Raw genomic sequence first — 25,391 nt, forward strand, 5'->3', positions numbered from 1 at the left:
GGTGAGATAAGCTGCACAATATAATTGACCTTTCAGTATATTGTTGCACACACACCATCTATTTAGCAAATGCCCTTGTTATCAACAGCAGCCTTTTAAACTCACCCGAGCTAACAGGTATGTGCGCTGGTTACACTGCTGCGCTTAAAATTTCTTTTTTGGTTTGCTACAATGCCTTTTCTGAAACGTTGTCTCCTTCTGCTGGAACACTGACTTCTTTCATTTAATGCCTGCAGACTATAAAAGAGAACCCAACCCAAAAAGTTTGGTTGATTAGTCTGTGGCATTCTGTTAAACTGTTGCTTATGGCGGTCTCTGTGAGCTTCTCAGCGACATTCAGCCAGCCAGGTATCCTGCCTGCAGTAGATGGAATGTGGCAATGGAACGCTGGCTGCGCGTGTCATAATAGGCTCTGAGCCTTTATATACCTGTGCACAGCAGCAGCCACCTTCAGTCTGCTGCTGGACAGCCAGCAGCAGCAGCAGCAGGAGAGGTATGTAATCAGGAGCCCTCCTGCTAAGGGTAGACAGCTGCTCGTTCCACCCCACCCCCCGCCTTAATTGGTTCTCCTCCCTTCCAACGGTGTTGAGGCGGGTGGGAACAGCAGGGGGTGAAGGTGCTGTGTTTAAAGAGGTGGAGTTATGCAGATCTAAAACGCGTGGATTGCAGCAGCAGCAAGCCGAAAAGTGCAGGCATGTAAGGGATCTAGAGGTTGACAACATGTCTTCTTAACGGGAGTCCAGGAGCTCATCTCCACAAATGGACTTTTTAGGATCCTTGGGTGGCTCCGTAGTTTGAAACCAATTCTGGTTATCGCTTCTCGGCCTTTTGGCTAAGATCAAGTGTAGTATCTGTTCTTATCAGTTTAATATCTGATACGTCCCCTATCTGGGGACCATATATTAAATGGATTTTTAGAACAGGGAGATGGAAAAAGAGCTTGCTCTGTCCACTCCACGCATTGACCTGGTATTGCAGTATCTCCAGGACCGGTGCACCCCTTCTTTAATGCAGTTTCTAAAATCAGAAAGAATTGAATTCAATGTTTTTTGTTCATTTTGCTTGTTTGTCGGATTTTGGGATGGACTCTTTGGCTCTGCTTTTCTTCTCCTCATTGGATTTTTCATGTTCAAAGTTGCAGAAGCCAGATTACAAGCTCATTTTGGTTCAACTTCAGCAACTGTGCATTGCATTGCCATGTAATGTGATGCAATGCTATCTTTCTAGCTCTCCCTTTCTACTTCCTTTTGGATAAACAGACATATTAGGCAAGCATTTTGGAGCTTTCACCTAAATAACTACAGGTGGTGAGATAAGCTGCACAATATAATTGACCTTTCAGTATATTGTTGCACACACACCATCTATATAGCAAATGCCCTTGTTATCAACAGCAGCCTTTTAAACTCACCCGAGCTAACAGGTATGTGCGCTGGTTACACTGCTGCGCTTAAAATTTCTTTTTTGGTTTGCTACAATGCCTTTTCTGAAACGTTGTCTCCTTCTGCTGGAACACTGACTTCTTTCATTTAATGCCTGCAGACTATAAAAGAGAACCCAACCCAAAAAGTTTGGTTGATTAGTCTGTGGCATTCTGTTAAACTGTTGCTTATGGCGGTCTCTGTGAGCTTCTCAGCGACATTCAGCCAGCCAGGTATCCTGCCTGCAGTAGATGGAATGTGGCAATGGAACGCTGGCTGCGCGTGTCATAATAGGCTCTGAGCCTTTATATACCTGTGCACAGCAGCAGCCACCTTCAGTCTGCTGCTGGACAGCCAGCAGCAGCAGCAGCAGGAGAGGTATGTAATCAGGAGCCCTCCTGCTAAGGGTAGACAGCTGCTCGTTCCACCCCACCCCCCGCCTTAATTGGTTCTCCTCCCTTCCAACGGTGTTGAGGCGGGTGGGAACAGCAGGGGGTGAAGGTGCTGTGTTTAAAGAGGTGGAGTTATGCAGATCTAAAACGCGTGGATTGCAGCAGCAGCAAGCCGAAAAGTGCAGGCATGTAAGGGATCTAGAGGTTGACAACATGTCTTCTTAACGGGAGTCCAGGAGCTCATCTCCACAAATGGACTTTTTAGGATCCTTGGGTGGCTCCGTAGTTTGAAACCAATTCTGGTTATCGCTTCTCGGCCTTTTGGCTAAGATCAAGTGTAGTATCTGTTCTTATCAGTTTAATATCTGATACGTCCCCTATCTGGGGACCATATATTAAATGGATTTTTAGAACAGGGAGATGGAAAAAGAGCTTGCTCTGTCCACTCCACGCATTGACCTGGTATTGCAGTATCTCCAGGACCGGTGCACCCCTTCTTTAATGCAGTTTCTAAAATCAGAAAGAATTGAATTCAATGTTTTTTGTTCATTTTGCTTGTTTGTCGGATTTTGGGATGGACTCTTTGGCTCTGCTTTTCTTCTCCTCATTGGATTTTTCATGTTCAAAGTTGCAGAAGCCAGATTACAAGCTCATTTTGGTTCAACTTCAGCAACTGTGCATTGCATTGCCATGTAATGTGATGCAATGCTATCTTTCTAGCTCTCCCTTTCTACTTCCTTTTGGATAAACAGACATATTAGGCAAGCATTTTGGAGCTTTCACCTAAATAACTACAGGTGGTGAGATAAGCTGCACAATATAATTGACCTTTCAGTATATTGTTGCACACACACCATCTATTTAGCAAATGCCCTTGTTATCAACAGCAGCCTTTTAAACTCACCCGAGCTAACAGGTATGTGCGCTGGTTACACTGCTGCGCTTAAAATTTCTTTTTTGGTTTGCTACAATGCCTTTTCTGAAACGTTGTCTCCTTCTGCTGGAACACTGACTTCTTTCATTTAATGCCTGCAGACTATAAAAGAGAACCCAACCCAAAAAGTTTGGTTGATTAGTCTGTGGCATTCTGTTAAACTGTTGCTTATGGCGGTCTCTGTGAGCTTCTCAGCGACATTCAGCCAGCCAGGTATCCTGCCTGCAGTAGATGGAATGTGGCAATGGAACGCTGGCTGCGCGTGTCATAATAGGCTCTGAGCCTTTATATACCTGTGCACAGCAGCAGCCACCTTCAGTCTGCTGCTGGACAGCCAGCAGCAGCAGCAGCAGGAGAGGTATGTAATCAGGAGCCCTCCTGCTAAGGGTAGACAGCTGCTCGTTCCACCCCACCCCCCGCCTTAATTGGTTCTCCTCCCTTCCAACGGTGTTGAGGCGGGTGGGAACAGCAGGGGGTGAAGGTGCTGTGTTTAAAGAGGTGGAGTTATGCAGATCTAAAACGCGTGGATTGCAGCAGCAGCAAGCCGAAAAGTGCAGGCATGTAAGGGATCTAGAGGTTGACAACATGTCTTCTTAACGGGAGTCCAGGAGCTCATCTCCACAAATGGACTTTTTAGGATCCTTGGGTGGCTCCGTAGTTTGAAACCAATTCTGGTTATCGCTTCTCGGCCTTTTGGCTAAGATCAAGTGTAGTATCTGTTCTTATCAGTTTAATATCTGATACGTCCCCTATCTGGGGACCATATATTAAATGGATTTTTAGAACAGGGAGATGGAAAAAGAGCTTGCTCTGTCCACTCCACGCATTGACCTGGTATTGCAGTATCTCCAGGACCGGTGCACCCCTTCTTTAATGCAGTTTCTAAAATCAGAAAGAATTGAATTCAATGTTTTTTGTTCATTTTGCTTGTTTGTCGGATTTTGGGATGGACTCTTTGGCTCTGCTTTTCTTCTCCTCATTGGATTTTTCATGTTCAAAGTTGCAGAAGCCAGATTACAAGCTCATTTTGGTTCAACTTCAGCAACTGTGCATTGCATTGCCATGTAATGTGATGCAATGCTATCTTTCTAGCTCTCCCTTTCTACTTCCTTTTGGATAAACAGACATATTAGGCAAGCATTTTGGAGCTTTCACCTAAATAACTACAGGTGGTGAGATAAGCTGCACAATATAATTGACCTTTCAGTATATTGTTGCACACACACCATCTATTTAGCAAATGCCCTTGTTATCAACAGCAGCCTTTTAAACTCACCCGAGCTAACAGGTATGTGCGCTGGTTACACTGCTGCGCTTAAAATTTCTTTTTTGGTTTGCTACAATGCCTTTTCTGAAACGTTGTCTCCTTCTGCTGGAACACTGACTTCTTTCATTTAATGCCTGCAGACTATAAAAGAGAACCCAACCCAAAAAGTTTGGTTGATTAGTCTGTGGCATTCTGTTAAACTGTTGCTTATGGCGGTCTCTGTGAGCTTCTCAGCGACATTCAGCCAGCCAGGTATCCTGCCTGCAGTAGATGGAATGTGGCAATGGAACGCTGGCTGCGCGTGTCATAATAGGCTCTGAGCCTTTATATACCTGTGCACAGCAGCAGCCACCTTCAGTCTGCTGCTGGACAGCCAGCAGCAGCAGCAGCAGGAGAGGTATGTAATCAGGAGCCCTCCTGCTAAGGGTAGACAGCTGCTCGTTCCACCCCACCCCCCGCCTTAATTGGTTCTCCTCCCTTCCAACGGTGTTGAGGCGGGTGGGAACAGCAGGGGGTGAAGGTGCTGTGTTTAAAGAGGTGGAGTTATGCAGATCTAAAACGCGTGGATTGCAGCAGCAGCAAGCCGAAAAGTGCAGGCATGTAAGGGATCTAGAGGTTGACAACATGTCTTCTTAACGGGAGTCCAGGAGCTCATCTCCACAAATGGACTTTTTAGGATCCTTGGGTGGCTCCGTAGTTTGAAACCAATTCTGGTTATCGCTTCTCGGCCTTTTGGCTAAGATCAAGTGTAGTATCTGTTCTTATCAGTTTAATATCTGATACGTCCCCTATCTGGGGACCATATATTAAATGGATTTTTAGAACAGGGAGATGGAAAAAGAGCTTGCTCTGTCCACTCCACGCATTGACCTGGTATTGCAGTATCTCCAGGACCGGTGCACCCCTTCTTTAATGCAGTTTCTAAAATCAGAAAGAATTGAATTCAATGTTTTTTGTTCATTTTGCTTGTTTGTCGGATTTTGGGATGGACTCTTTGGCTCTGCTTTTCTTCTCCTCATTGGATTTTTCATGTTCAAAGTTGCAGAAGCCAGATTACAAGCTCATTTTGGTTCAACTTCAGCAACTGTGCATTGCATTGCCATGTAATGTGATGCAATGCTATCTTTCTAGCTCTCCCTTTCTACTTCCTTTTGGATAAACAGACATATTAGGCAAGCATTTTGGAGCTTTCACCTAAATAACTACAGGTGGTGAGATAAGCTGCACAATATAATTGACCTTTCAGTATATTGTTGCACACACACCATCTATTTAGCAAATGCCCTTGTTATCAACAGCAGCCTTTTAAACTCACCCGAGCTAACAGGTATGTGCGCTGGTTACACTGCTGCGCTTAAAATTTCTTTTTTGGTTTGCTACAATGCCTTTTCTGAAACGTTGTCTCCTTCTGCTGGAACACTGACTTCTTTCATTTAATGCCTGCAGACTATAAAAGAGAACCCAACCCAAAAAGTTTGGTTGATTAGTCTGTGGCATTCTGTTAAACTGTTGCTTATGGCGGTCTCTGTGAGCTTCTCAGCGACATTCAGCCAGCCAGGTATCCTGCCTGCAGTAGATGGAATGTGGCAATGGAATGCTGGCTGCGCGTGTCATAATAGGCTCTGAGCCTTTATATACCTGTGCACAGCAGCAGCCACCTTCAGTCTGCTGCTGGACAGCCAGCAGCAGCAGCAGCAGGAGAGGTATGTAATCAGGAGCCCTCCTGCTAAGGGTAGACAGCTGCTCGTTCCACCCCACCCCCCGCCTTAATTGGTTCTCCTCCCTTCCAACGGTGTTGAGGCGGGTGGGAACAGCAGGGGGTGAAGGTGCTGTGTTTAAAGAGGTGGAGTTATGCAGATCTAAAACGCGTGGATTGCAGCAGCAGCAAGCCGAAAAGTGCAGGCATGTAAGGGATCTAGAGGTTGACAACATGTCTTCTTAACGGGAGTCCAGGAGCTCATCTCCACAAATGGACTTTTTAGGATCCTTGGGTGGCTCCGTAGTTTGAAACCAATTCTGGTTATCGCTTCTCGGCCTTTTGGCTAAGATCAAGTGTAGTATCTGTTCTTATCAGTTTAATATCTGATACGTCCCCTATCTGGGGACCATATATTAAATGGATTTTTAGAACAGGGAGATGGAAAAAGAGCTTGCTCTGTCCACTCCACGCATTGACCTGGTATTGCAGTATCTCCAGGACCGGTGCACCCCTTCTTTAATGCAGTTTCTAAAATCAGAAAGAATTGAATTCAATGTTTTTTGTTCATTTTGCTTGTTTGTCGGATTTTGGGATGGACTCTTTGGCTCTGCTTTTCTTCTCCTCATTGGATTTTTCATGTTCAAAGTTGCAGAAGCCAGATTACAAGCTCATTTTGGTTCAACTTCAGCAACTGTGCATTGCATTGCCATGTAATGTGATGCAATGCTATCTTTCTAGCTCTCCCTTTCTACTTCCTTTTGGATAAACAGACATATTAGGCAAGCATTTTGGAGCTTTCACCTAAATAACTACAGGTGGTGAGATAAGCTGCACAATATAATTGACCTTTCAGTATATTGTTGCACACACACCATCTATTTAGCAAATGCCCTTGTTATCAACAGCAGCCTTTTAAACTCACCCGAGCTAACAGGTATGTGCGCTGGTTACACTGCTGCGCTTAAAATTTCTTTTTTGGTTTGCTACAATGCCTTTTCTGAAACGTTGTCTCCTTCTGCTGGAACACTGACTTCTTTCATTTAATGCCTGCAGACTATAAAAGAGAACCCAACCCAAAAAGTTTGGTTGATTAGTCTGTGGCATTCTGTTAAACTGTTGCTTATGGCGGTCTCTGTGAGCTTCTCAGCGACATTCAGCCAGCCAGGTATCCTGCCTGCAGTAGATGGAATGTGGCAATGGAACGCTGGCTGCGCGTGACATAATAGGCTCTGAGCCTTTATATACCTGTGCACAGCAGCAGCCACCTTCAGTCTGCTGCTGGACAGCCAGCAGCAGCAGCAGCAGGAGAGGTATGTAATCAGGAGCCCTCCTGCTAAGGGTAGACAGCTGCTCGTTCCACCCCACCCCCCGCCTTAATTGGTTCTCCTCCCTTCCAACGGTGTTGAGGCGGGTGGGAACAGCAGGGGGTGAAGGTGCTGTGTTTAAAGAGGTGGAGTTATGCAGATCTAAAACGCGTGGATTGCAGCAGCAGCAAGCCGAAAAGTGCAGGCATGTAAGGGATCTAGAGGTTGACAACATGTCTTCTTAACGGGAGTCCAGGAGCTCATCTCCACAAATGGACTTTTTAGGATCCTTGGGTGGCTCCGTAGTTTGAAACCAATTCTGGTTATCGCTTCTCGGCCTTTTGGCTAAGATCAAGTGTAGTATCTGTTCTTATCAGTTTAATATCTGATACGTCCCCTATCTGGGGACCATATATTAAATGGATTTTTAGAACAGGGAGATGGAAAAAGAGCTTGCTCTGTCCACTCCACGCATTGACCTGGTATTGCAGTATCTCCAGGACCGGTGCACCCCTTCTTTAATGCAGTTTCTAAAATCAGAAAGAATTGAATTCAATGTTTTTTGTTCATTTTGCTTGTTTGTCGGATTTTGGGATGGACTCTTTGGCTCTGCTTTTCTTCTCCTCATTGGATTTTTCATGTTCAAAGTTGCAGAAGCCAGATTACAAGCTCATTTTGGTTCAACTTCAGCAACTGTGCATTGCATTGCCATGTAATGTGATGCAATGCTATCTTTCTAGCTCTCCCTTTCTACTTCCTTTTGGATAAACAGACATATTAGGCAAGCATTTTGGAGCTTTCACCTAAATAACTACAGGTGGTGAGATAAGCTGCACAATATAATTGACCTTTCAGTATATTGTTGCACACACACCATCTATTTAGCAAATGCCCTTGTTATCAACAGCAGCCTTTTAAACTCACCCGAGCTAACAGGTATGTGCGCTGGTTACACTGCTGCGCTTAAAATTTCTTTTTTGGTTTGCTACAATGCCTTTTCTGAAACGTTGTCTCCTTCTGCTGGAACACTGACTTCTTTCATTTAATGCCTGCAGACTATAAAAGAGAACCCAACCCAAAAAGTTTGGTTGATTAGTCTGTGGCATTCTGTTAAACTGTTGCTTATGGCGGTCTCTGTGAGCTTCTCAGCGACATTCAGCCAGCCAGGTATCCTGCCTGCAGTAGATGGAATGTGGCAATGGAACGCTGGCTGCGCGTGTCATAATAGGCTCTGAGCCTTTATATACCTGTGCACAGCAGCAGCCACCTTCAGTCTGCTGCTGGACAGCCAGCAGCAGCAGCAGCAGGAGAGGTATGTAATCAGGAGCCCTCCTGCTAAGGGTAGACAGCTGCTCGTTCCACCCCACCCCCCGCCTTAATTGGTTCTCCTCCCTTCCAACGGTGTTGAGGCGGGTGGGAACAGCAGGGGGTGAAGGTGCTGTGTTTAAAGAGGTGGAGTTATGCAGATCTAAAACGCGTGGATTGCAGCAGCAGCAAGCCGAAAAGTGCAGGCATGTAAGGGATCTAGAGGTTGACAACATGTCTTCTTAACGGGAGTCCAGGAGCTCATCTCCACAAATGGACTTTTTAGGATCCTTGGGTGGCTCCGTAGTTTGAAACCAATTCTGGTTATCGCTTCTCGGCCTTTTGGCTAAGATCAAGTGTAGTATCTGTTCTTATCAGTTTAATATCTGATACGTCCCCTATCTGGGGACCATATATTAAATGGATTTTTAGAACAGGGAGATGGAAAAAGAGCTTGCTCTGTCCACTCCACGCATTGACCTGGTATTGCAGTATCTCCAGGACCGGTGCACCCCTTCTTTAATGCAGTTTCTAAAATCAGAAAGAATTGAATTCAATGTTTTTTGTTCATTTTGCTTGTTTGTCGGATTTTGGGATGGACTCTTTGGCTCTGCTTTTCTTCTCCTCATTGGATTTTTCATGTTCAAAGTTGCAGAAGCCAGATTACAAGCTCATTTTGGTTCAACTTCAGCAACTGTGCATTGCATTGCCATGTAATGTGATGCAATGCTATCTTTCTAGCTCTCCCTTTCTACTTCCTTTTGGATAAACAGACATATTAGGCAAGCATTTTGGAGCTTTCACCTAAATAACTACAGGTGGTGAGATAAGCTGCACAATATAATTGACCTTTCAGTATATTGTTGCACACACACCATCTATTTAGCAAATGCCCTTGTTATCAACAGCAGCCTTTTAAACTCACCCGAGCTAACAGGTATGTGCGCTGGTTACACTGCTGCGCTTAAAATTTCTTTTTTGGTTTGCTACAATGCCTTTTCTGAAACGTTGTCTCCTTCTGCTGGAACACTGACTTCTTTCATTTAATGCCTGCAGACTATAAAAGAGAACCCAACCCAAAAAGTTTGGTTGATTAGTCTGTGGCATTCTGTTAAACTGTTGCTTATGGCGGTCTCTGTGAGCTTCTCAGCGACATTCAGCCAGCCAGGTATCCTGCCTGCAGTAGATGGAATGTGGCAATGGAACGCTGGCTGCGCGTGTCATAATAGGCTCTGAGCCTTTATATACCTGTGCACAGCAGCAGCCACCTTCAGTCTGCTGCTGGACAGCCAGCAGCAGCAGCAGCAGGAGAGGTATGTAATCAGGAGCCCTCCTGCTAAGGGTAGACAGCTGCTCGTTCCACCCCACCCCCCGCCTTAATTGGTTCTCCTCCCTTCCAACGGTGTTGAGGCGGGTGGGAACAGCAGGGGGTGAAGGTGCTGTGTTTAAAGAGGTGGAGTTATGCAGATCTAAAACGCGTGGATTGCAGCAGCAGCAAGCCGAAAAGTGCAGGCATGTAAGGGATCTAGAGGTTGACAACATGTCTTCTTAACGGGAGTCCAGGAGCTCATCTCCACAAATGGACTTTTTAGGATCCTTGGGTGGCTCCGTAGTTTGAAACCAATTCTGGTTATCGCTTCTCGGCCTTTTGGCTAAGATCAAGTGTAGTATCTGTTCTTATCAGTTTAATATCTGATACGTCCCCTATCTGGGGACCATATATTAAATGGATTTTTAGAACAGGGAGATGGAAAAAGAGCTTGCTCTGTCCACTCCACGCATTGACCTGGTATTGCAGTATCTCCAGGACCGGTGCACCCCTTCTTTAATGCAGTTTCTAAAATCAGAAAGAATTGAATTCAATGTTTTTTGTTCATTTTGCTTGTTTGTCGGATTTTGGGATGGACTCTTTGGCTCTGCTTTTCTTCTCCTCATTGGATTTTTCATGTTCAAAGTTGCAGAAGCCAGATTACAAGCTCATTTTGGTTCAACTTCAGCAACTGTGCATTGCATTGCCATGTAATGTGATGCAATGCTATCTTTCTAGCTCTCCCTTTCTACTTCCTTTTGGATAAACAGACATATTAGGCAAGCATTTTGGAGCTTTCACCTAAATAACTACAGGTGGTGAGATAAGCTGCACAATATAATTGACCTTTCAGTATATTGTTGCACACACACCATCTATTTAGCAAATGCCCTTGTTATCAACAGCAGCCTTTTAAACTCACCCGAGCTAACAGGTATGTGCGCTGGTTACACTGCTGCGCTTAAAATTTCTTTTTTGGTTTGCTACAATGCCTTTTCTGAAACGTTGTCTCCTTCTGCTGGAACACTGACTTCTTTCATTTAATGCCTGCAGACTATAAAAGAGAACCCAACCCAAAAAGTTTGGTTGATTAGTCTGTGGCATTCTGTTAAACTGTTGCTTATGGCGGTCTCTGTGAGCTTCTCAGCGACATTCAGCCAGCCAGGTATCCTGCCTGCAGTAGATGGAATGTGGCAATGGAACGCTGGCTGCGCGTGTCATAATAGGCTCTGAGCCTTTATATACCTGTGCACAGCAGCAGCCACCTTCAGTCTGCTGCTGGACAGCCAGCAGCAGCAGCAGCAGGAGAGGTATGTAATCAGGAGCCCTCCTGCTAAGGGTAGACAGCTGCTCGTTCCACCCCACCCCCCGCCTTAATTGGTTCTCCTCCCTTCCAACGGTGTTGAGGCGGGTGGGAACAGCAGGGGGTGAAGGTGCTGTGTTTAAAGAGGTGGAGTTATGCAGATCTAAAACGCGTGGATTGCAGCAGCAGCAAGCCGAAAAGTGCAGGCATGTAAGGGATCTAGAGGTTGACAACATGTCTTCTTAACGGGAGTCCAGGAGCTCATCTCCACAAATGGACTTTTTAGGATCCTTGGGTGGCTCCGTAGTTTGAAACCAATTCTGGTTATCGCTTCTCGGCCTTTTGGCTAAGATCAAGTGTAGTATCTGTTCTTATCAGTTTAATATCTGATACGTCCCCTATCTGGGGACCATATATTAAATGGATTTTTAGAACAGGGAGATGGAAAAAGAGCTTGCTCTGTCCACTCCACGCATTGACCTGGTATTGCAGTATCTCCAGGACCGGTGCACCCCTTCTTTAATGCAGTTTCTAAAATCAGAAAGAATTGAATTCAATGTTTTTTGTTCATTTTGCTTGTTTGTCGGATTTTGGGATGGACTCTTTGGCTCTGCTTTTCTTCTCCTCATTGGATTTTTCATGTTCAAAGTTGCAGAAGCCAGATTACAAGCTCATTTTGGTTCAACTTCAGCAACTGTGCATTGCATTGCCATGTAATGTGATGCAATGCTATCTTTCTAGCTCTCCCTTTCTACTTCCTTTTGGATAAACAGACATATTAGGCAAGCATTTTGGAGCTTTCACCTAAATAACTACAGGTGGTGAGATAAGCTGCACAATATAATTGACCTTTCAGTATATTGTTGCACACACACCATCTATTTAGCAAATGCCCTTGTTATCAACAGCAGCCTTTTAAACTCACCCGAGCTAACAGGTATGTGCGCTGGTTACACTGCTGCGCTTAAAATTTCTTTTTTGGTTTGCTACAATGCCTTTTCTGAAACGTTGTCTCCTTCTGCTGGAACACTGACTTCTTTCATTTAATGCCTGCAGACTATAAAAGAGAACCCAACCCAAAAAGTTTGGTTGATTAGTCTGTGGCATTCTGTTAAACTGTTGCTTATGGCGGTCTCTGTGAGCTTCTCAGCGACATTCAGCCAGCCAGGTATCCTGCCTGCAGTAGATGGAATGTGGCAATGGAACGCTGGCTGCGCGTGTCATAATAGGCTCTGAGCCTTTATATACCTGTGCACAGCAGCAGCCACCTTCAGTCTGCTGCTGGACAGCCAGCAGCAGCAGCAGCAGGAGAGGTATGTAATCAGGAGCCCTCCTGCTAAGGGTAGACAGCTGCTCGTTCCACCCCACCCCCCGCCTTAATTGGTTCTCCTCCCTTCCAACGGTGTTGAGGCGGGTGGGAACAGCAGGGGGTGAAGGTGCTGTGTTTAAAGAGGTGGAGTTATGCAGATCTAAAACGCGTGGATTGCAGCAGCAGCAAGCCGAAAAGTGCAGGCATGTAAGGGATCTAGAGGTTGACAACATGTCTTCTTAACGGGAGTCCAGGAGCTCATCTCCACAAATGGACTTTTTAGGATCCTTGGGTGGCTCCGTAGTTTGAAACCAATTCTGGTTATCGCTTCTCGGCCTTTTGGCTAAGATCAAGTGTAGTATCTGTTCTTATCAGTTTAATATCTGATACGTCCCCTATCTGGGGACCATATATTAAATGGATTTTTAGAACAGGGAGATGGAAAAAGAGCTTGCTCTGTCCACTCCACGCATTGACCTGGTATTGCAGTATCTCCAGGACCGGTGCACCCCTTCTTTAATGCAGTTTCTAAAATCAGAAAGAATTGAATTCAATGTTTTTTGTTCATTTTGCTTGTTTGTCGGATTTTGGGATGGACTCTTTGGCTCTGCTTTTCTTCTCCTCATTGGATTTTTCATGTTCAAAGTTGCAGAAGCCAGATTACAAGCTCATTTTGGTTCAACTTCAGCAACTGTGCATTGCATTGCCATGTAATGTGATGCAATGCTATCTTTCTAGCTCTCCCTTTCTACTTCCTTTTGGATAAACAGACATATTAGGCAAGCATTTTGGAGCTTTCACCTAAATAACTACAGGTGGTGAGATAAGCTGCACAATATAATTGACCTTTCAGTATATTGTTGCACACACACCATCTATTTAGCAAATGCCCTTGTTATCAACAGCAGCCTTTTAAACTCACCCGAGCTAACAGGTATGTGCGCTGGTTACACTGCTGCGCTTAAAATTTCTTTTTTGGTTTGCTACAATGCCTTTTCTGAAACGTTGTCTCCTTCTGCTGGAACACTGACTTCTTTCATTTAATGCCTGCAGACTATAAAAGAGAACCCAACCCAAAAAGTTTGGTTGATTAGTCTGTGGCATTCTGTTAAACTGTTGCTTATGGCGGTCTCTGTGAGCTTCTCAGCGACATTCAGCCAGCCAGGTATCCTGCCTGCAGTAGATGGAATGTGGCAATGGAACGCTGGCTGCGCGTGTCATAATAGGCTCTGAGCCTTTATATACCTGTGCACAGCAGCAGCCACCTTCAGTCTGCTGCTGGACAGCCAGCAGCAGCAGCAGCAGGAGAGGTATGTAATCAGGAGCCCTCCTGCTAAGGGTAGACAGCTGCTCGTTCCACCCCACCCCCCGCCTTAATTGGTTCTCCTCCCTTCCAACGGTGTTGAGGCGGGTGGGAACAGCAGGGGGTGAAGGTGCTGTGTTTAAAGAGGTGGAGTTATGCAGATCTAAAACGCGTGGATTGCAGCAGCAGCAAGCCGAAAAGTGCAGGCATGTAAGGGATCTAGAGGTTGACAACATGTCTTCTTAACGGGAGTCCAGGAGCTCATCTCCACAAATGGACTTTTTAGGATCCTTGGGTGGCTCCGTAGTTTGAAACCAATTCTGGTTATCGCTTCTCGGCCTTTTGGCTAAGATCAAGTGTAGTATCTGTTCTTATCAGTTTAATATCTGATACGTCCCCTATCTGGGGACCATATATTAAATGGATTTTTAGAACAGGGAGATGGAAAAAGAGCTTGCTCTGTCCACTCCACGCATTGACCTGGTATTGCAGTATCTCCAGGACCGGTGCACCCCTTCTTTAATGCAGTTTCTAAAATCAGAAAGAATTGAATTCAATGTTTTTTGTTCATTTTGCTTGTTTGTCGGATTTTGGGATGGACTCTTTGGCTCTGCTTTTCTTCTCCTCATTGGATTTTTCATGTTCAAAGTTGCAGAAGCCAGATTACAAGCTCATTTTGGTTCAACTTCAGCAACTGTGCATTGCATTGCCATGTAATGTGATGCAATGCTATCTTTCTAGCTCTCCCTTTCTACTTCCTTTTGGATAAACAGACATATTAGGCAAGCATTTTGGAGCTTTCACCTAAATAACTACAGGTGGTGAGATAAGCTGCACAATATAATTGACCTTTCAGTATATTGTTGCACACACACCATCTATTTAGCAAATGCCCTTGTTATCAACAGCAGCCTTTTAAACTCACCCGAGCTAACAGGTATGTGCGCTGGTTACACTGCTGCGCTTAAAATTTCTTTTTTGGTTTGCTACAATGCCTTTTCTGAAACGTTGTCTCCTTCTGCTGGAACACTGACTTCTTTCATTTAATGCCTGCAGACTATAAAAGAGAACCCAACCCAAAAAGTTTGGTTGATTAGTCTGTGGCATTCTGTTAAACTGTTGCTTATGGCGGTCTCTGTGAGCTTCTCAGCGACATTCAGCCAGCCAGGTATCCTGCCTGCAGTAGATGGAATGTGGCAATGGAACGCTGGCTGCGCGTGTCATAATAGGCTCTGAGCCTTTATATACCTGTGCACAGCAGCAGCCACCTTCAGTCTGCTGCTGGACAGCCAGCAGCAGCAGCAGCAGGAGAGGTATGTAATCAGGAGCCCTCCTGCTAAGGGTAGACAGCTGCTCGTTCCACCCCACCCCCCGCCTTAATTGGTTCTCCTCCCTTCCAACGGTGTTGAGGCGGGTGGGAACAGCAGGGGGTGAAGGTGCTGTGTTTAAAGAGGTGGAGTTATGCAGATCTAAAACGCGTGGATTGCAGCAGCAGCAAGCCGAAAAGTGCAGGCATGTAAGGGATCTAGAGGTTGACAACATGTCTTCTTAACGGGAGTCCAGGAGCTCATCTCCACAAATGGACTTTTTAGGATCCTTGGGTGGCTCCGTAGTTTGAAACCAATTCTGGTTATCGCTTCTCGGCCTTTTGGCTAAGATCAAGTGTAGTATCTGTTCTTATCAGTTTAATATCTGATACGTCCCCTATCTGGGGACCATATATTAAATGGATTTTTAGAACAGGGAGATGGAAAAAGAGCTTGCTCTGTCCACTCCACGCATTGACCTGGTATTGCAGTATCTCCAGGACCGGTGCACCCCTTCTTTAATGCAGTTTCTAAAATCAGAAAGAATTGAATTCAATGTTTTTTGTTCATTTTGCTTGTTTGTCGGATTTTGGGATGGACTCTTTGGCTCTGCTTTTCTTCTCCTCATTGGATTTTTCATGTTCAAAGTTGCAGAAGCCAGATTACAAGCTCATTTTGGTTCAACTTCAGCAACTGTGCATTGCATTGCCATGTAATGTGATGCAATGCTATCTTTCTAGCTCTCCCTTTCTACTTCCTTTTGGATAAACAGACATATTAGGCAAGCATTTTGGAGCTTTCACCTAAATAACTACAGGTGGTGAGATAAGCTGCACAATATAATTGACCTTTCAGTATATTGTTGCACACACACCATCTATTTAGCAAATGCCCTTGTTATCAACAGCAGCCTTTTAAACTCACCCGAGCTAACAGGTATGTGCGCTGGTTACACTGCTGCGCTTAAAATTTCTTTTTTGGTTTGCTACAATGCCTTTTCTGAAACGTTGTCTCCTTCTGCTGGAACACTGACTTCTTTCATTTAATGCCTGCAGACTATAAAAGAGAACCCAACCCAAAAAGTTTGGTTGATTAGTCTGTGGCATTCTGTTAAACTGTTGCTTATGGCGGTCTCTGTGAGCTTCTCAGCGACATTCAGCCAGCCAGGTATCCTGCCTGCAGTAGATGGAATGTGGCAATGGAACGCTGGCTGCGCGTGTCATAATAGGCTCTGAGCCTTTATATACCTGTGCACAGCAGCAGCCACCTTCAGTCTGCTGCTGGACAGCCAGCAGCAGCAGCAGCAGGAGAGGTATGTAATCAGGAGCCCTCCTGCTAAGGGTAGACAGCTGCTCGTTCCACCCCACCCCCCGCCTTAATTGGTTCTCCTCCCTTCCAACGGTGTTGAGGCGGGTGGGAACAGCAGGGGGTGAAGGTGCTGTGTTTAAAGAGGTGGAGTTATGCAGATCTAAAACGCGTGGATTGCAGCAGCAGCAAGCCGAAAAGTGCAGGCATGTAAGGGATCTAGAGGTTGACAACATGTCTTCTTAACGGGAGTCCAGGAGCTCATCTCCACAAATGGACTTTTTAGGATCCTTGGGTGGCTCCGTAGTTTGAAACCAATTCTGGTTATCGCTTCTCGGCCTTTTGGCTAAGATCAAGTGTAGTATCTGTTCTTATCAGTTTAATATCTGATACGTCCCCTATCTGGGGACCATATATTAAATGGATTTTTAGAACAGGGAGATGGAAAAAGAGCTTGCTCTGTCCACTCCACGCATTGACCTGGTATTGCAGTATCTCCAGGACCGGTGCACCCCTTCTTTAATGCAGTTTCTAAAATCAGAAAGAATTGAATTCAATGTTTTTTGTTCATTTTGCTTGTTTGTCGGATTTTGGGATGGACTCTTTGGCTCTGCTTTTCTTCTCCTCATTGGATTTTTCATGTTCAAAGTTGCAGAAGCCAGATTACAAGCTCATTTTGGTTCAACTTCAGCAACTGTGCATTGCATTGCCATGTAATGTGATGCAATGCTATCTTTCTAGCTCTCCCTTTCTACTTCCTTTTGGATAAACAGACATATTAGGCAAGCATTTTGGAGCTTTCACCTAAATAACTACAGGTGGTGAGATAAGCTGCACAATATAATTGACCTTTCAGTATATTGTTGCACACACACCATCTATTTAGCAAATGCCCTTGTTATCAACAGCAGCCTTTTAAACTCACCCGAGCTAACAGGTATGTGCGCTGGTTACACTGCTGCGCTTAAAATTTCTTTTTTGGTTTGCTACAATGCCTTTTCTGAAACGTTGTCTCCTTCTGCTGGAACACTGACTTCTTTCATTTAATGCCTGCAGACTATAAAAGAGAACCCAACCCAAAAAGTTTGGTTGATTAGTCTGTGGCATTCTGTTAAACTGTTGCTTATGGCGGTCTCTGTGAGCTTCTCAGCGACATTCAGCCAGCCAGGTATCCTGCCTGCAGTAGATGGAATGTGGCAATGGAACGCTGGCTGCGCGTGTCATAATAGGCTCTGAGCCTTTATATACCTGTGCACAGCAGCAGCCACCTTCAGTCTGCTGCTGGACAGCCAGCAGCAGCAGCAGCAGGAGAGGTATGTAATCAGGAGCCCTCCTGCTAAGGGTAGACAGCTGCTCGTTCCACCCCACCCCCCGCCTTAATTGGTTCTCCTCCCTTCCAACGGTGTTGAGGCGGGTGGGAACAGCAGGGGGTGAAGGTGCTGTGTTTAAAGAGGTGGAGTTATGCAGATCTAAAACGCGTGGATTGCAGCGGCAGCAAGCCGAAAAGTGCAGGCATGTAAGGGATCTAGAGGTTGACAACATGTCTTCTTAACGGGAGTCCAGGAGCTCATCTCCACAAATGGACTTTTTAGGATCCTTGGGTGGCTCCGTAGTTTGAAACCAATTCTGGTTATCGCTTCTCGGCCTTTTGGCTAAGATCAAGTGTAGTATCTGTTCTTATCAGTTTAATATCTGATACGTCCCCTATCTGGGGACCATATATTAAATGGATTTTTAGAACAGGGAGATGGAAAAAGAGCTTGCTCTGTCCACTCCACGCATTGACCTGGTATTGCAGTATCTCCAGGACCGGTGCACCCCTTCTTTAATGCAGTTTCTAAAATCAGAAAGAATTGAATTCAATGTTTTTTGTTCATTTTGCTTGTTTGTCGGATTTTGGGATGGACTCTTTGGCTCTGCTTTTCTTCTCCTCATTGGATTTTTCATGTTCAAAGTTGCAGAAGCCAGATTACAAGCTCATTTTGGTTCAACTTCAGCAACTGTGCATTGCATTGCCATGTAATGTGATGCAATGCTATCTTTCTAGCTCTCCCTTTCTACTTCCTTTTGGATAAACAGACATATTAGGCAAGCATTTTGGAGCTTTCACCTAAATAACTACAGGTGGTGAGATAAGCTGCACAATATAATTGACCTTTCAGTATATTGTTGCACACACACCATCTATTTAGCAAATGCCCTTGTTATCAACAGCAGCCTTTTAAACTCACCCGAGCTAACAGGTATGTGCGCTGGTTACACTGCTGCGCTTAAAATTTCTTTTTTGGTTTGCTACAATGCCTTTTCTGAAACGTTGTCTCCTTCTGCTGGAACACTGACTTCTTTCATTTAATGCCTGCAGACTATAAAAGAGAACCCAACCCAAAAAGTTTGGTTGATTAGTCTGTGGCATTCTGTTAAACTGTTGCTTATGGCGGTCTCTGTGAGCTTCTCAGCGACATTCAGCCAGCCAGGTATCCTGCCTGCAGTAGATGGAATGTGGCAATGGAACGCTGGCTGCGCGTGTCATAATAGGCTCTGAGCCTTTATATACCTGTGCACAGCAGCAGCCACCTTCAGTCTGCTGCTGGACAGCCAGCAGCAGCAGCAGCAGGAGAGGTATGTAATCAGGAGCCCTCCTGCTAAGGGTAGACAGCTGCTCGTTCCACCCCACCCCCCGCCTTAATTGGTTCTCCTCCCTTCCAACGGTGTTGAGGCGGGTGGGAACAGCAGGGGGTGAAGGTGCTGTGTTTAAAGAGGTGGAGTTATGCAGATCTAAAACGCGTGGATTGCAGCAGCAGCAAGCCGAAAAGTGCAGGCATGTAAGGGATCTAGAGGTTGACAACATGTCTTCTTAACGGGAGTCCAGGAGCTCATCTCCACAAATGGACTTTTTAGGATCCTTGGGTGGCTCCGTAGTTTGAAACCAATTCTGGTTATCGCTTCTCGGCCTTTTGGCTAAGATCAAGTGTAGTATCTGTTCTTATCAGTTTAATATCTGATACGTCCCCTATCTGGGGACCATATATTAAATGGATTTTTAGAACAGGGAGATGGAAAAAGAGCTTGCTCTGTCCACTCCACGCATTGACCTGGTATTGCAGTATCTCCAGGACCGGTGCACCCCTTCTTTAATGCAGTTTCTAAAATCAGAAAGAATTGAATTCAATGTTTTTTGTTCATTTTGCTTGTTTGTCGGATTTTGGGATGGACTCTTTGGCTCTGCTTTTCTTCTCCTCATTGGATTTTTCATGTTCAAAGTTGCAGAAGCCAGATTACAAGCTCATTTTGGTTCAACTTCAGCAACTGTGCATTGCATTGCCATGTAATGTGATGCAATGCTATCTTTCTAGCTCTCCCTTTCTACTTCCTTTTGGATAAACAGACATATTAGGCAAGCATTTTGGAGCTTTCACCTAAATAACTACAGGTGGTGAGATAAGCTGCACAATATAATTGACCTTTCAGTATATTGTTGCACACACACCATCTATTTAGCAAATGCCCTTGTTATCAACAGCAGCCTTTTAAACTCACCCGAGCTAACAGGTATGTGCGCTGGTTACACTGCTGCGCTTAAAATTTCTTTTTTGGTTTGCTACAATGCCTTTTCTGAAACGTTGTCTCCTTCTGCTGGAACACTGACTTCTTTCATTTAATGCCTGCAGACTATAAAAGAGAACCCAACCCAAAAAGTTTGGTTGATTAGTCTGTGGCATTCTGTTAAACTGTTGCTTATGGCGGTCTCTGTGAGCTTCTCAGCGACATTCAGCCAGCCAGGTATCCTGCCTGCAGTAGATGGAATGTGGCAATGGAACGCTGGCTGCGCGTGTCATAATAGGCTCTGAGCCTTTATATACCTGTGCACAGCAGCAGCCACCTTCAGTCTGCTGCTGGACAGCCAGCAGCAGCAGCAGCAGGAGAGGTATGTAATCAGGAGCCCTCCTGCTAAGGGTAGACAGCTGCTCGTTCCACCCCACCCCCCGCCTTAATTGGTTCTCCTCCCTTCCAACGGTGTTGAGGCGGGTGGGAACAGCAGGGGGTGAAGGTGCTGTGTTTAAAGAGGTGGAGTTATGCAGATCTAAAACGCGTGGATTGCAGCAGCAGCAAGCCGAAAAGTGCAGGCATGTAAGGGATCTAGAGGTTGACAACATGTCTTCTTAACGGGAGTCCAGGAGCTCATCTCCACAAATGGACTTTTTAGGATCCTTGGGTGGCTCCGTAGTTTGAAACCAATTCTGGTTATCGCTTCTCGGCCTTTTGGCTAAGATCAAGTGTAGTATCTGTTCTTATCAGTTTAATATCTGATACGTCCCCTATCTGGGGACCATATATTAAATGGATTTTTAGAACAGGGAGATGGAAAAAGAGCTTGCTCTGTCCACTCCACGCATTGACCTGGTATTGCAGTATCTCCAGGACCGGTGCACCCCTTCTTTAATGCAGTTTCTAAAATCAGAAAGAATTGAATTCAATGTTTTTTGTTCATTTTGCTTGTTTGTCGGATTTTGGGATGGACTCTTTGGCTCTGCTTTTCTTCTCCTCATTGGATTTTTCATGTTCAAAGTTGCAGAAGCCAGATTACAAGCTCATTTTGGTTCAACTTCAGCAACTGTGCATTGCATTGCCATGTAATGTGATGCAATGCTATCTTTCTAGCTCTCCCTTTCTACTTCCTTTTGGATAAACAGACATATTAGGCAAGCATTTTGGAGCTTTCACCTAAATAACTACAGGTGGTGAGATAAGCTGCACAATATAATTGACCTTTCAGTATATTGTTGCACACACACCATCTATTTAGCAAATGCCCTTGTTATCAACAGCAGCCTTTTAAACTCACCCGAGCTAACAGGTATGTGCGCTGGTTACACTGCTGCGCTTAAAATTTCTTTTTTGGTTTGCTACAATGCCTTTTCTGAAACGTTGTCTCCTTCTGCTGGAACACTGACTTCTTTCATTTAATGCCTGCAGACTATAAAAGAGAACCCAACCCAAAAAGTTTGGTTGATTAGTCTGTGGCATTCTGTTAAACTGTTGCTTATGGCGGTCTCTGTGAGCTTCTCAGCGACATTCAGCCAGCCAGGTATCCTGCCTGCAGTAGATGGAATGTGGCAATGGAACGCTGGCTGCGCGTGTCATAATAGGCTCTGAGCCTTTATATACCTGTGCACAGCAGCAGCCACCTTCAGTCTGCTGCTGGACAGCCAGCAGCAGCAGCAGCAGGAGAGGTATGTAATCAGGAGCCCTCCTGCTAAGGGTAGACAGCTGCTCGTTCCACCCCACCCCCCGCCTTAATTGGTTCTCCTCCCTTCCAACGGTGTTGAGGCGGGTGGGAACAGCAGGGGGTGAAGGTGCTGTGTTTAAAGAGGTGGAGTTATGCAGATCTAAAACGCGTGGATTGCAGCAGCAGCAAGCCGAAAAGTGCAGGCATGTAAGGGATCTAGAGGTTGACAACATGTCTTCTTAACGGGAGTCCAGGAGCTCATCTCCACAAATGGACTTTTTAGGATCCTTGGGTGGCTCCGTAGTTTGAAACCAATTCTGGTTATCGCTTCTCGGCCTTTTGGCTAAGATCAAGTGTAGTATCTGTTCTTATCAGTTTAATATCTGATACGTCCCCTATCTGGGGACCATATATTAAATGGATTTTTAGAACAGGGAGATGGAAAAAGAGCTTGCTCTGTCCACTCCACGCATTGACCTGGTATTGCAGTATCTCCAGGACCGGTGCACCCCTTCTTTAATGCAGTTTCTAAAATCAGAAAGAATTGAATTCAATGTTTTTTGTTCATTTTGCTTGTTTGTCGGATTTTGGGATGGACTCTTTGGCTCTGCTTTTCTTCTCCTCATTGGATTTTTCATGTTCAAAGTTGCAGAAGCCAGATTACAAGCTCATTTTGGTTCAACTTCAGCAACTGTGCATTGCATTGCCATGTAATGTGATGCAATGCTATCTTTCTAGCTCTCCCTTTCTACTTCCTTTTGGATAAACAGACATATTAGGCAAGCATTTTGGAGCTTTCACCTAAATAACTACAGGTGGTGAGATAAGCTGCACAATATAATTGACCTTTCAGTATATTGTTGCACACACACCATCTATTTAGCAAATGCCCTTGTTATCAACAGCAGCCTTTTAAACTCACCCGAGCTAACAGGTATGTGCGCTGGTTACACTGCTGCGCTTAAAATTTCTTTTTTGGTTTGCTACAATGCCTTTTCTGAAACGTTGTCTCCTTCTGCTGGAACACTGACTTCTTTCATTTAATGCCTGCAGACTATAAAAGAGAACCCAACCCAAAAAGTTTGGTTGATTAGTCTGTGGCATTCTGTTAAACTGTTGCTTATGGCGGTCTCTGTGAGCTTCTCAGCGACATTCAGCCAGCCAGGTATCCTGCCTGCAGTAGATGGAATGTGGCAATGGAACGCTGGCTGCGCGTGTCATAATAGGCTCTGAGCCTTTATATACCTGTGCACAGCAGCAGCCACCTTCAGTCTGCTGCTGGACAGCCAGCAGCAGCAGCAGCAGCAGGAGAGGTATGTAATCAGGAGCCCTCCTGCTAAGGGTAGACAGCTGCTCGTTCCACCCCACCCCCCGCCTTAATTGGTTCTCCTCCCTTCCAACGGTGTTGAGGCGGGTGGGAACAGCAGGGGGTGAAGGTGCTGTGTTTAAAGAGGTGGAGTTATGCAGATCTAAAACGCGTGGATTGCAGCAGCAGCAAGCCGAAAAGTGCAGGCATGTAAGGGATCTAGAGGTTGACAACATGTCTTCTTAACGGGAGTCCAGGAGCTCATCTCCACAAATGGACTTTTTAGGATCCTTGGGTGGCTCCGTAGTTTGAAACCAATTCTGGTTATCGCTTCTCGGCCTTTTGGCTAAGATCAAGTGTAGTATCTGTTCTTATCAGTTTAATATCTGATACGTCCCCTATCTGGGGACCATATATTAAATGGATTTTTAGAACAGGGAGATGGAAAAAGAGCTTGCTCTGTCCACTCCACGCATTGACCTGGTATTGCAGTATCTCCAGGACCGGTGCACCCCTTCTTTAATGCAGTTTCTAAAATCAGAAAGAATTGAATTCAATGTTTTTTGTTCATTTTGCTTGTTTGTCGGATTTTGGGATGGACTCTTTGGCTCTGCTTTTCTTCTCCTCATTGGATTTTTCATGTTCAAAGTTGCAGAAGCCAGATTACAAGCTCATTTTGGTTCAACTTCAGCAACTGTGCATTGCATTGCCATGTAATGTGATGCAATGCTATCTTTCTAGCTCTCCCTTTCTACTTCCTTTTGGATAAACAGACATATTAGGCAAGCATTTTGGAGCTTTCACCTAAATAACTACAGGTGGTGAGATAAGCTGCACAATATAATTGACCTTTCAGTATATTGTTGCACACACACCATCTATTTAGCAAATGCCCTTGTTATCAACAGCAGCCTTTTAAACTCACCCGAGCTAACAGGTATGTGCGCTGGTTACACTGCTGCGCTTAAAATTTCTTTTTTGGTTTGCTACAATGCCTTTTCTGAAACGTTGTCTCCTTCTGCTGGAACACTGACTTCTTTCATTTAATGCCTGCAGACTATAAAAGAGAACCCAACCCAAAAAGTTTGGTTGATTAGTCTGTGGCATTCTGTTAAACTGTTGCTTATGGCGGTCTCTGTGAGCTTCTCAGCGACATTCAGCCAGCCAGGTATCCTGCCTGCAGTAGATGGAATGTGGCAATGGAACGCTGGCTGCGCGTGTCATAATAGGCTCTGAGCCTTTATATACCTGTGCACAGCAGCAGCCACCTTCAGTCTGCTGCTGGACAGCCAGCAGCAGCAGCAGCAGGAGAGGTATGTAATCAGGAGCCCTCCTGCTAAGGGTAGACAGCTGCTCGTTCCACCCCACCCCCCGCCTTAATTGGTTCTCCTCCCTTCCAACGGTGTTGAGGCGGGTGGGAACAGCAGGGGGTGAAGGTGCTGTGTTTAAAGAGGTGGAGTTATGCAGATCTAAAACGCGTGGATTGCAGCAGCAGCAAGCCGAAAAGTGCAGGCATGTAAGGGATCTAGAGGTTGACAACATGTCTTCTTAACGGGAGTCCAGGAGCTCATCTCCACAAATGGACTTTTTAGGATCCTTGGGTGGCTCCGTAGTTTGAAACCAATTCTGGTTATCGCTTCTCGGCCTTTTGGCTAAGATCAAGTGTAGTATCTGTTCTTATCAGTTTAATATCTGATACGTCCCCTATCTGGGGACCATATATTAAATGGATTTTTAGAACAGGGAGATGGAAAAAGAGCTTGCTCTGTCCACTCCACGCATTGACCTGGTATTGCAGTATCTCCAGGACCGGTGCACCCCTTCTTTAATGCAGTTTCTAAAATCAGAAAGAATTGAATTCAATGTTTTTTGTTCATTTTGCTTGTTTGTCGGATTTTGGGATGGACTCTTTGGCTCTGCTTTTCTTCTCCTCATTGGATTTTTCATGTTCAAAGTTGCAGAAGCCAGATTACAAGCTCATTTTGGTTCAACTTCAGCAACTGTGCATTGCATTGCCATGTAATGTGATGCAATGCTATCTTTCTAGCTCTCCCTTTCTACTTCCTTTTGGATAAACAGACATATTAGGCAAGCATTTTGGAGCTTTCACCTAAATAACTACAGGTGGTGAGATAAGCTGCACAATATAATTGACCTTTCAGTATATTGTTGCACACACACCATCTATTTAGCAAATGCCCTTGTTATCAACAGCAGCCTTTTAAACTCACCCGAGCTAACAGGTATGTGCGCTGGTTACACTGCTGCGCTTAAAATTTCTTTTTTGGTTTGCTACAATGCCTTTTCTGAAACGTTGTCTCCTTCTGCTGGAACACTGACTTCTTTCATTTAATGCCTGCAGACTATAAAAGAGAACCCAACCCAAAAAGTTTGGTTGATTAGTCTGTGGCATTCTGTTAAACTGTTGCTTATGGCGGTCTCTGTGAGCTTCTCAGCGACATTCAGCCAGCCAGGTATCCTGCCTGCAGTAGATGGAATGTGGCAATGGAACGCTGGCTGCGCGTGTCATAATAGGCTCTGAGCCTTTATATACCTGTGCACAGCAGCAGCCACCTTCAGTCTGCTGCTGGACAGCCAGCAGCAGCAGCAGCAGGAGAGGTATGTAATCAGGAGCCCTCCTGCTAAGGGTAGACAGCTGCTCGTTCCACCCCACCCCCCGCCTTAATTGGTTCTCCTCCC

At 45.2% G+C, this 25,391-nt stretch overlaps 19 non-coding genes across 19 annotated transcripts; all 19 read left to right on the plus strand.

Annotated features, from left to right (window-relative positions):
• The first annotated feature begins 812 nt into the window (after positions 1 to 812).
• Positions 813 to 1,003, plus strand: LOC141246990 (U2 spliceosomal RNA). The gene has a single exon (XR_012310507.1). It is a non-coding gene; the product is annotated as a U2 spliceosomal RNA (small nuclear RNA).
• Positions 1,004 to 2,118: 1,115 nt separating this feature from the next.
• On the plus strand, positions 2,119 to 2,309 carry LOC141246992 (U2 spliceosomal RNA). Its single transcript, XR_012310508.1, has one exon. It is a non-coding gene; the product is annotated as a U2 spliceosomal RNA (small nuclear RNA).
• A 1,115-nt stretch (positions 2,310 to 3,424) lies between these two features.
• LOC141246993 (U2 spliceosomal RNA) lies at positions 3,425 to 3,615 on the plus strand. The gene has a single exon (XR_012310509.1). It is a non-coding gene; the product is annotated as a U2 spliceosomal RNA (small nuclear RNA).
• A 1,115-nt stretch (positions 3,616 to 4,730) lies between these two features.
• LOC141246994 (U2 spliceosomal RNA) lies at positions 4,731 to 4,921 on the plus strand. Its single transcript, XR_012310510.1, has one exon. It is a non-coding gene; the product is annotated as a U2 spliceosomal RNA (small nuclear RNA).
• Positions 4,922 to 6,036: 1,115 nt separating this feature from the next.
• Positions 6,037 to 6,227, plus strand: LOC141246996 (U2 spliceosomal RNA). Its single transcript, XR_012310512.1, has one exon. It is a non-coding gene; the product is annotated as a U2 spliceosomal RNA (small nuclear RNA).
• Positions 6,228 to 7,342: 1,115 nt separating this feature from the next.
• Positions 7,343 to 7,533, plus strand: LOC141246997 (U2 spliceosomal RNA). Its single transcript, XR_012310513.1, has one exon. It is a non-coding gene; the product is annotated as a U2 spliceosomal RNA (small nuclear RNA).
• A 1,115-nt stretch (positions 7,534 to 8,648) lies between these two features.
• LOC141246998 (U2 spliceosomal RNA) lies at positions 8,649 to 8,839 on the plus strand. The gene has a single exon (XR_012310514.1). It is a non-coding gene; the product is annotated as a U2 spliceosomal RNA (small nuclear RNA).
• A 1,115-nt stretch (positions 8,840 to 9,954) lies between these two features.
• LOC141246999 (U2 spliceosomal RNA) lies at positions 9,955 to 10,145 on the plus strand. Its single transcript, XR_012310515.1, has one exon. It is a non-coding gene; the product is annotated as a U2 spliceosomal RNA (small nuclear RNA).
• Positions 10,146 to 11,260: 1,115 nt separating this feature from the next.
• Positions 11,261 to 11,451, plus strand: LOC141247000 (U2 spliceosomal RNA). Its single transcript, XR_012310516.1, has one exon. It is a non-coding gene; the product is annotated as a U2 spliceosomal RNA (small nuclear RNA).
• A 1,115-nt stretch (positions 11,452 to 12,566) lies between these two features.
• Positions 12,567 to 12,757, plus strand: LOC141247001 (U2 spliceosomal RNA). Its single transcript, XR_012310517.1, has one exon. It is a non-coding gene; the product is annotated as a U2 spliceosomal RNA (small nuclear RNA).
• Positions 12,758 to 13,872: 1,115 nt separating this feature from the next.
• On the plus strand, positions 13,873 to 14,063 carry LOC141247003 (U2 spliceosomal RNA). Its single transcript, XR_012310518.1, has one exon. It is a non-coding gene; the product is annotated as a U2 spliceosomal RNA (small nuclear RNA).
• A 1,115-nt stretch (positions 14,064 to 15,178) lies between these two features.
• On the plus strand, positions 15,179 to 15,369 carry LOC141247004 (U2 spliceosomal RNA). The gene has a single exon (XR_012310519.1). It is a non-coding gene; the product is annotated as a U2 spliceosomal RNA (small nuclear RNA).
• Positions 15,370 to 16,484: 1,115 nt separating this feature from the next.
• LOC141247005 (U2 spliceosomal RNA) lies at positions 16,485 to 16,675 on the plus strand. Its single transcript, XR_012310520.1, has one exon. It is a non-coding gene; the product is annotated as a U2 spliceosomal RNA (small nuclear RNA).
• A 1,115-nt stretch (positions 16,676 to 17,790) lies between these two features.
• LOC141247006 (U2 spliceosomal RNA) lies at positions 17,791 to 17,981 on the plus strand. The gene has a single exon (XR_012310521.1). It is a non-coding gene; the product is annotated as a U2 spliceosomal RNA (small nuclear RNA).
• Positions 17,982 to 19,096: 1,115 nt separating this feature from the next.
• On the plus strand, positions 19,097 to 19,287 carry LOC141247009 (U2 spliceosomal RNA). Its single transcript, XR_012310523.1, has one exon. It is a non-coding gene; the product is annotated as a U2 spliceosomal RNA (small nuclear RNA).
• Positions 19,288 to 20,402: 1,115 nt separating this feature from the next.
• LOC141247010 (U2 spliceosomal RNA) lies at positions 20,403 to 20,593 on the plus strand. Its single transcript, XR_012310524.1, has one exon. It is a non-coding gene; the product is annotated as a U2 spliceosomal RNA (small nuclear RNA).
• Positions 20,594 to 21,708: 1,115 nt separating this feature from the next.
• LOC141247011 (U2 spliceosomal RNA) lies at positions 21,709 to 21,899 on the plus strand. Its single transcript, XR_012310525.1, has one exon. It is a non-coding gene; the product is annotated as a U2 spliceosomal RNA (small nuclear RNA).
• A 1,118-nt stretch (positions 21,900 to 23,017) lies between these two features.
• LOC141247012 (U2 spliceosomal RNA) lies at positions 23,018 to 23,208 on the plus strand. Its single transcript, XR_012310526.1, has one exon. It is a non-coding gene; the product is annotated as a U2 spliceosomal RNA (small nuclear RNA).
• A 1,115-nt stretch (positions 23,209 to 24,323) lies between these two features.
• Positions 24,324 to 24,514, plus strand: LOC141247013 (U2 spliceosomal RNA). The gene has a single exon (XR_012310527.1). It is a non-coding gene; the product is annotated as a U2 spliceosomal RNA (small nuclear RNA).
• The last annotated feature ends 877 nt before the right edge of the window (positions 24,515 to 25,391 follow it).

Source organism: Phyllobates terribilis, unplaced genomic scaffold, assembly GCF_046119375.1.
Source record: "Phyllobates terribilis strain yellow unplaced genomic scaffold, ASM4611937v1 Scaffold_2723__1_contigs__length_110913, whole genome shotgun sequence".
NCBI lineage: Eukaryota > Metazoa > Chordata > Amphibia > Anura > Dendrobatidae > Phyllobates > Phyllobates terribilis.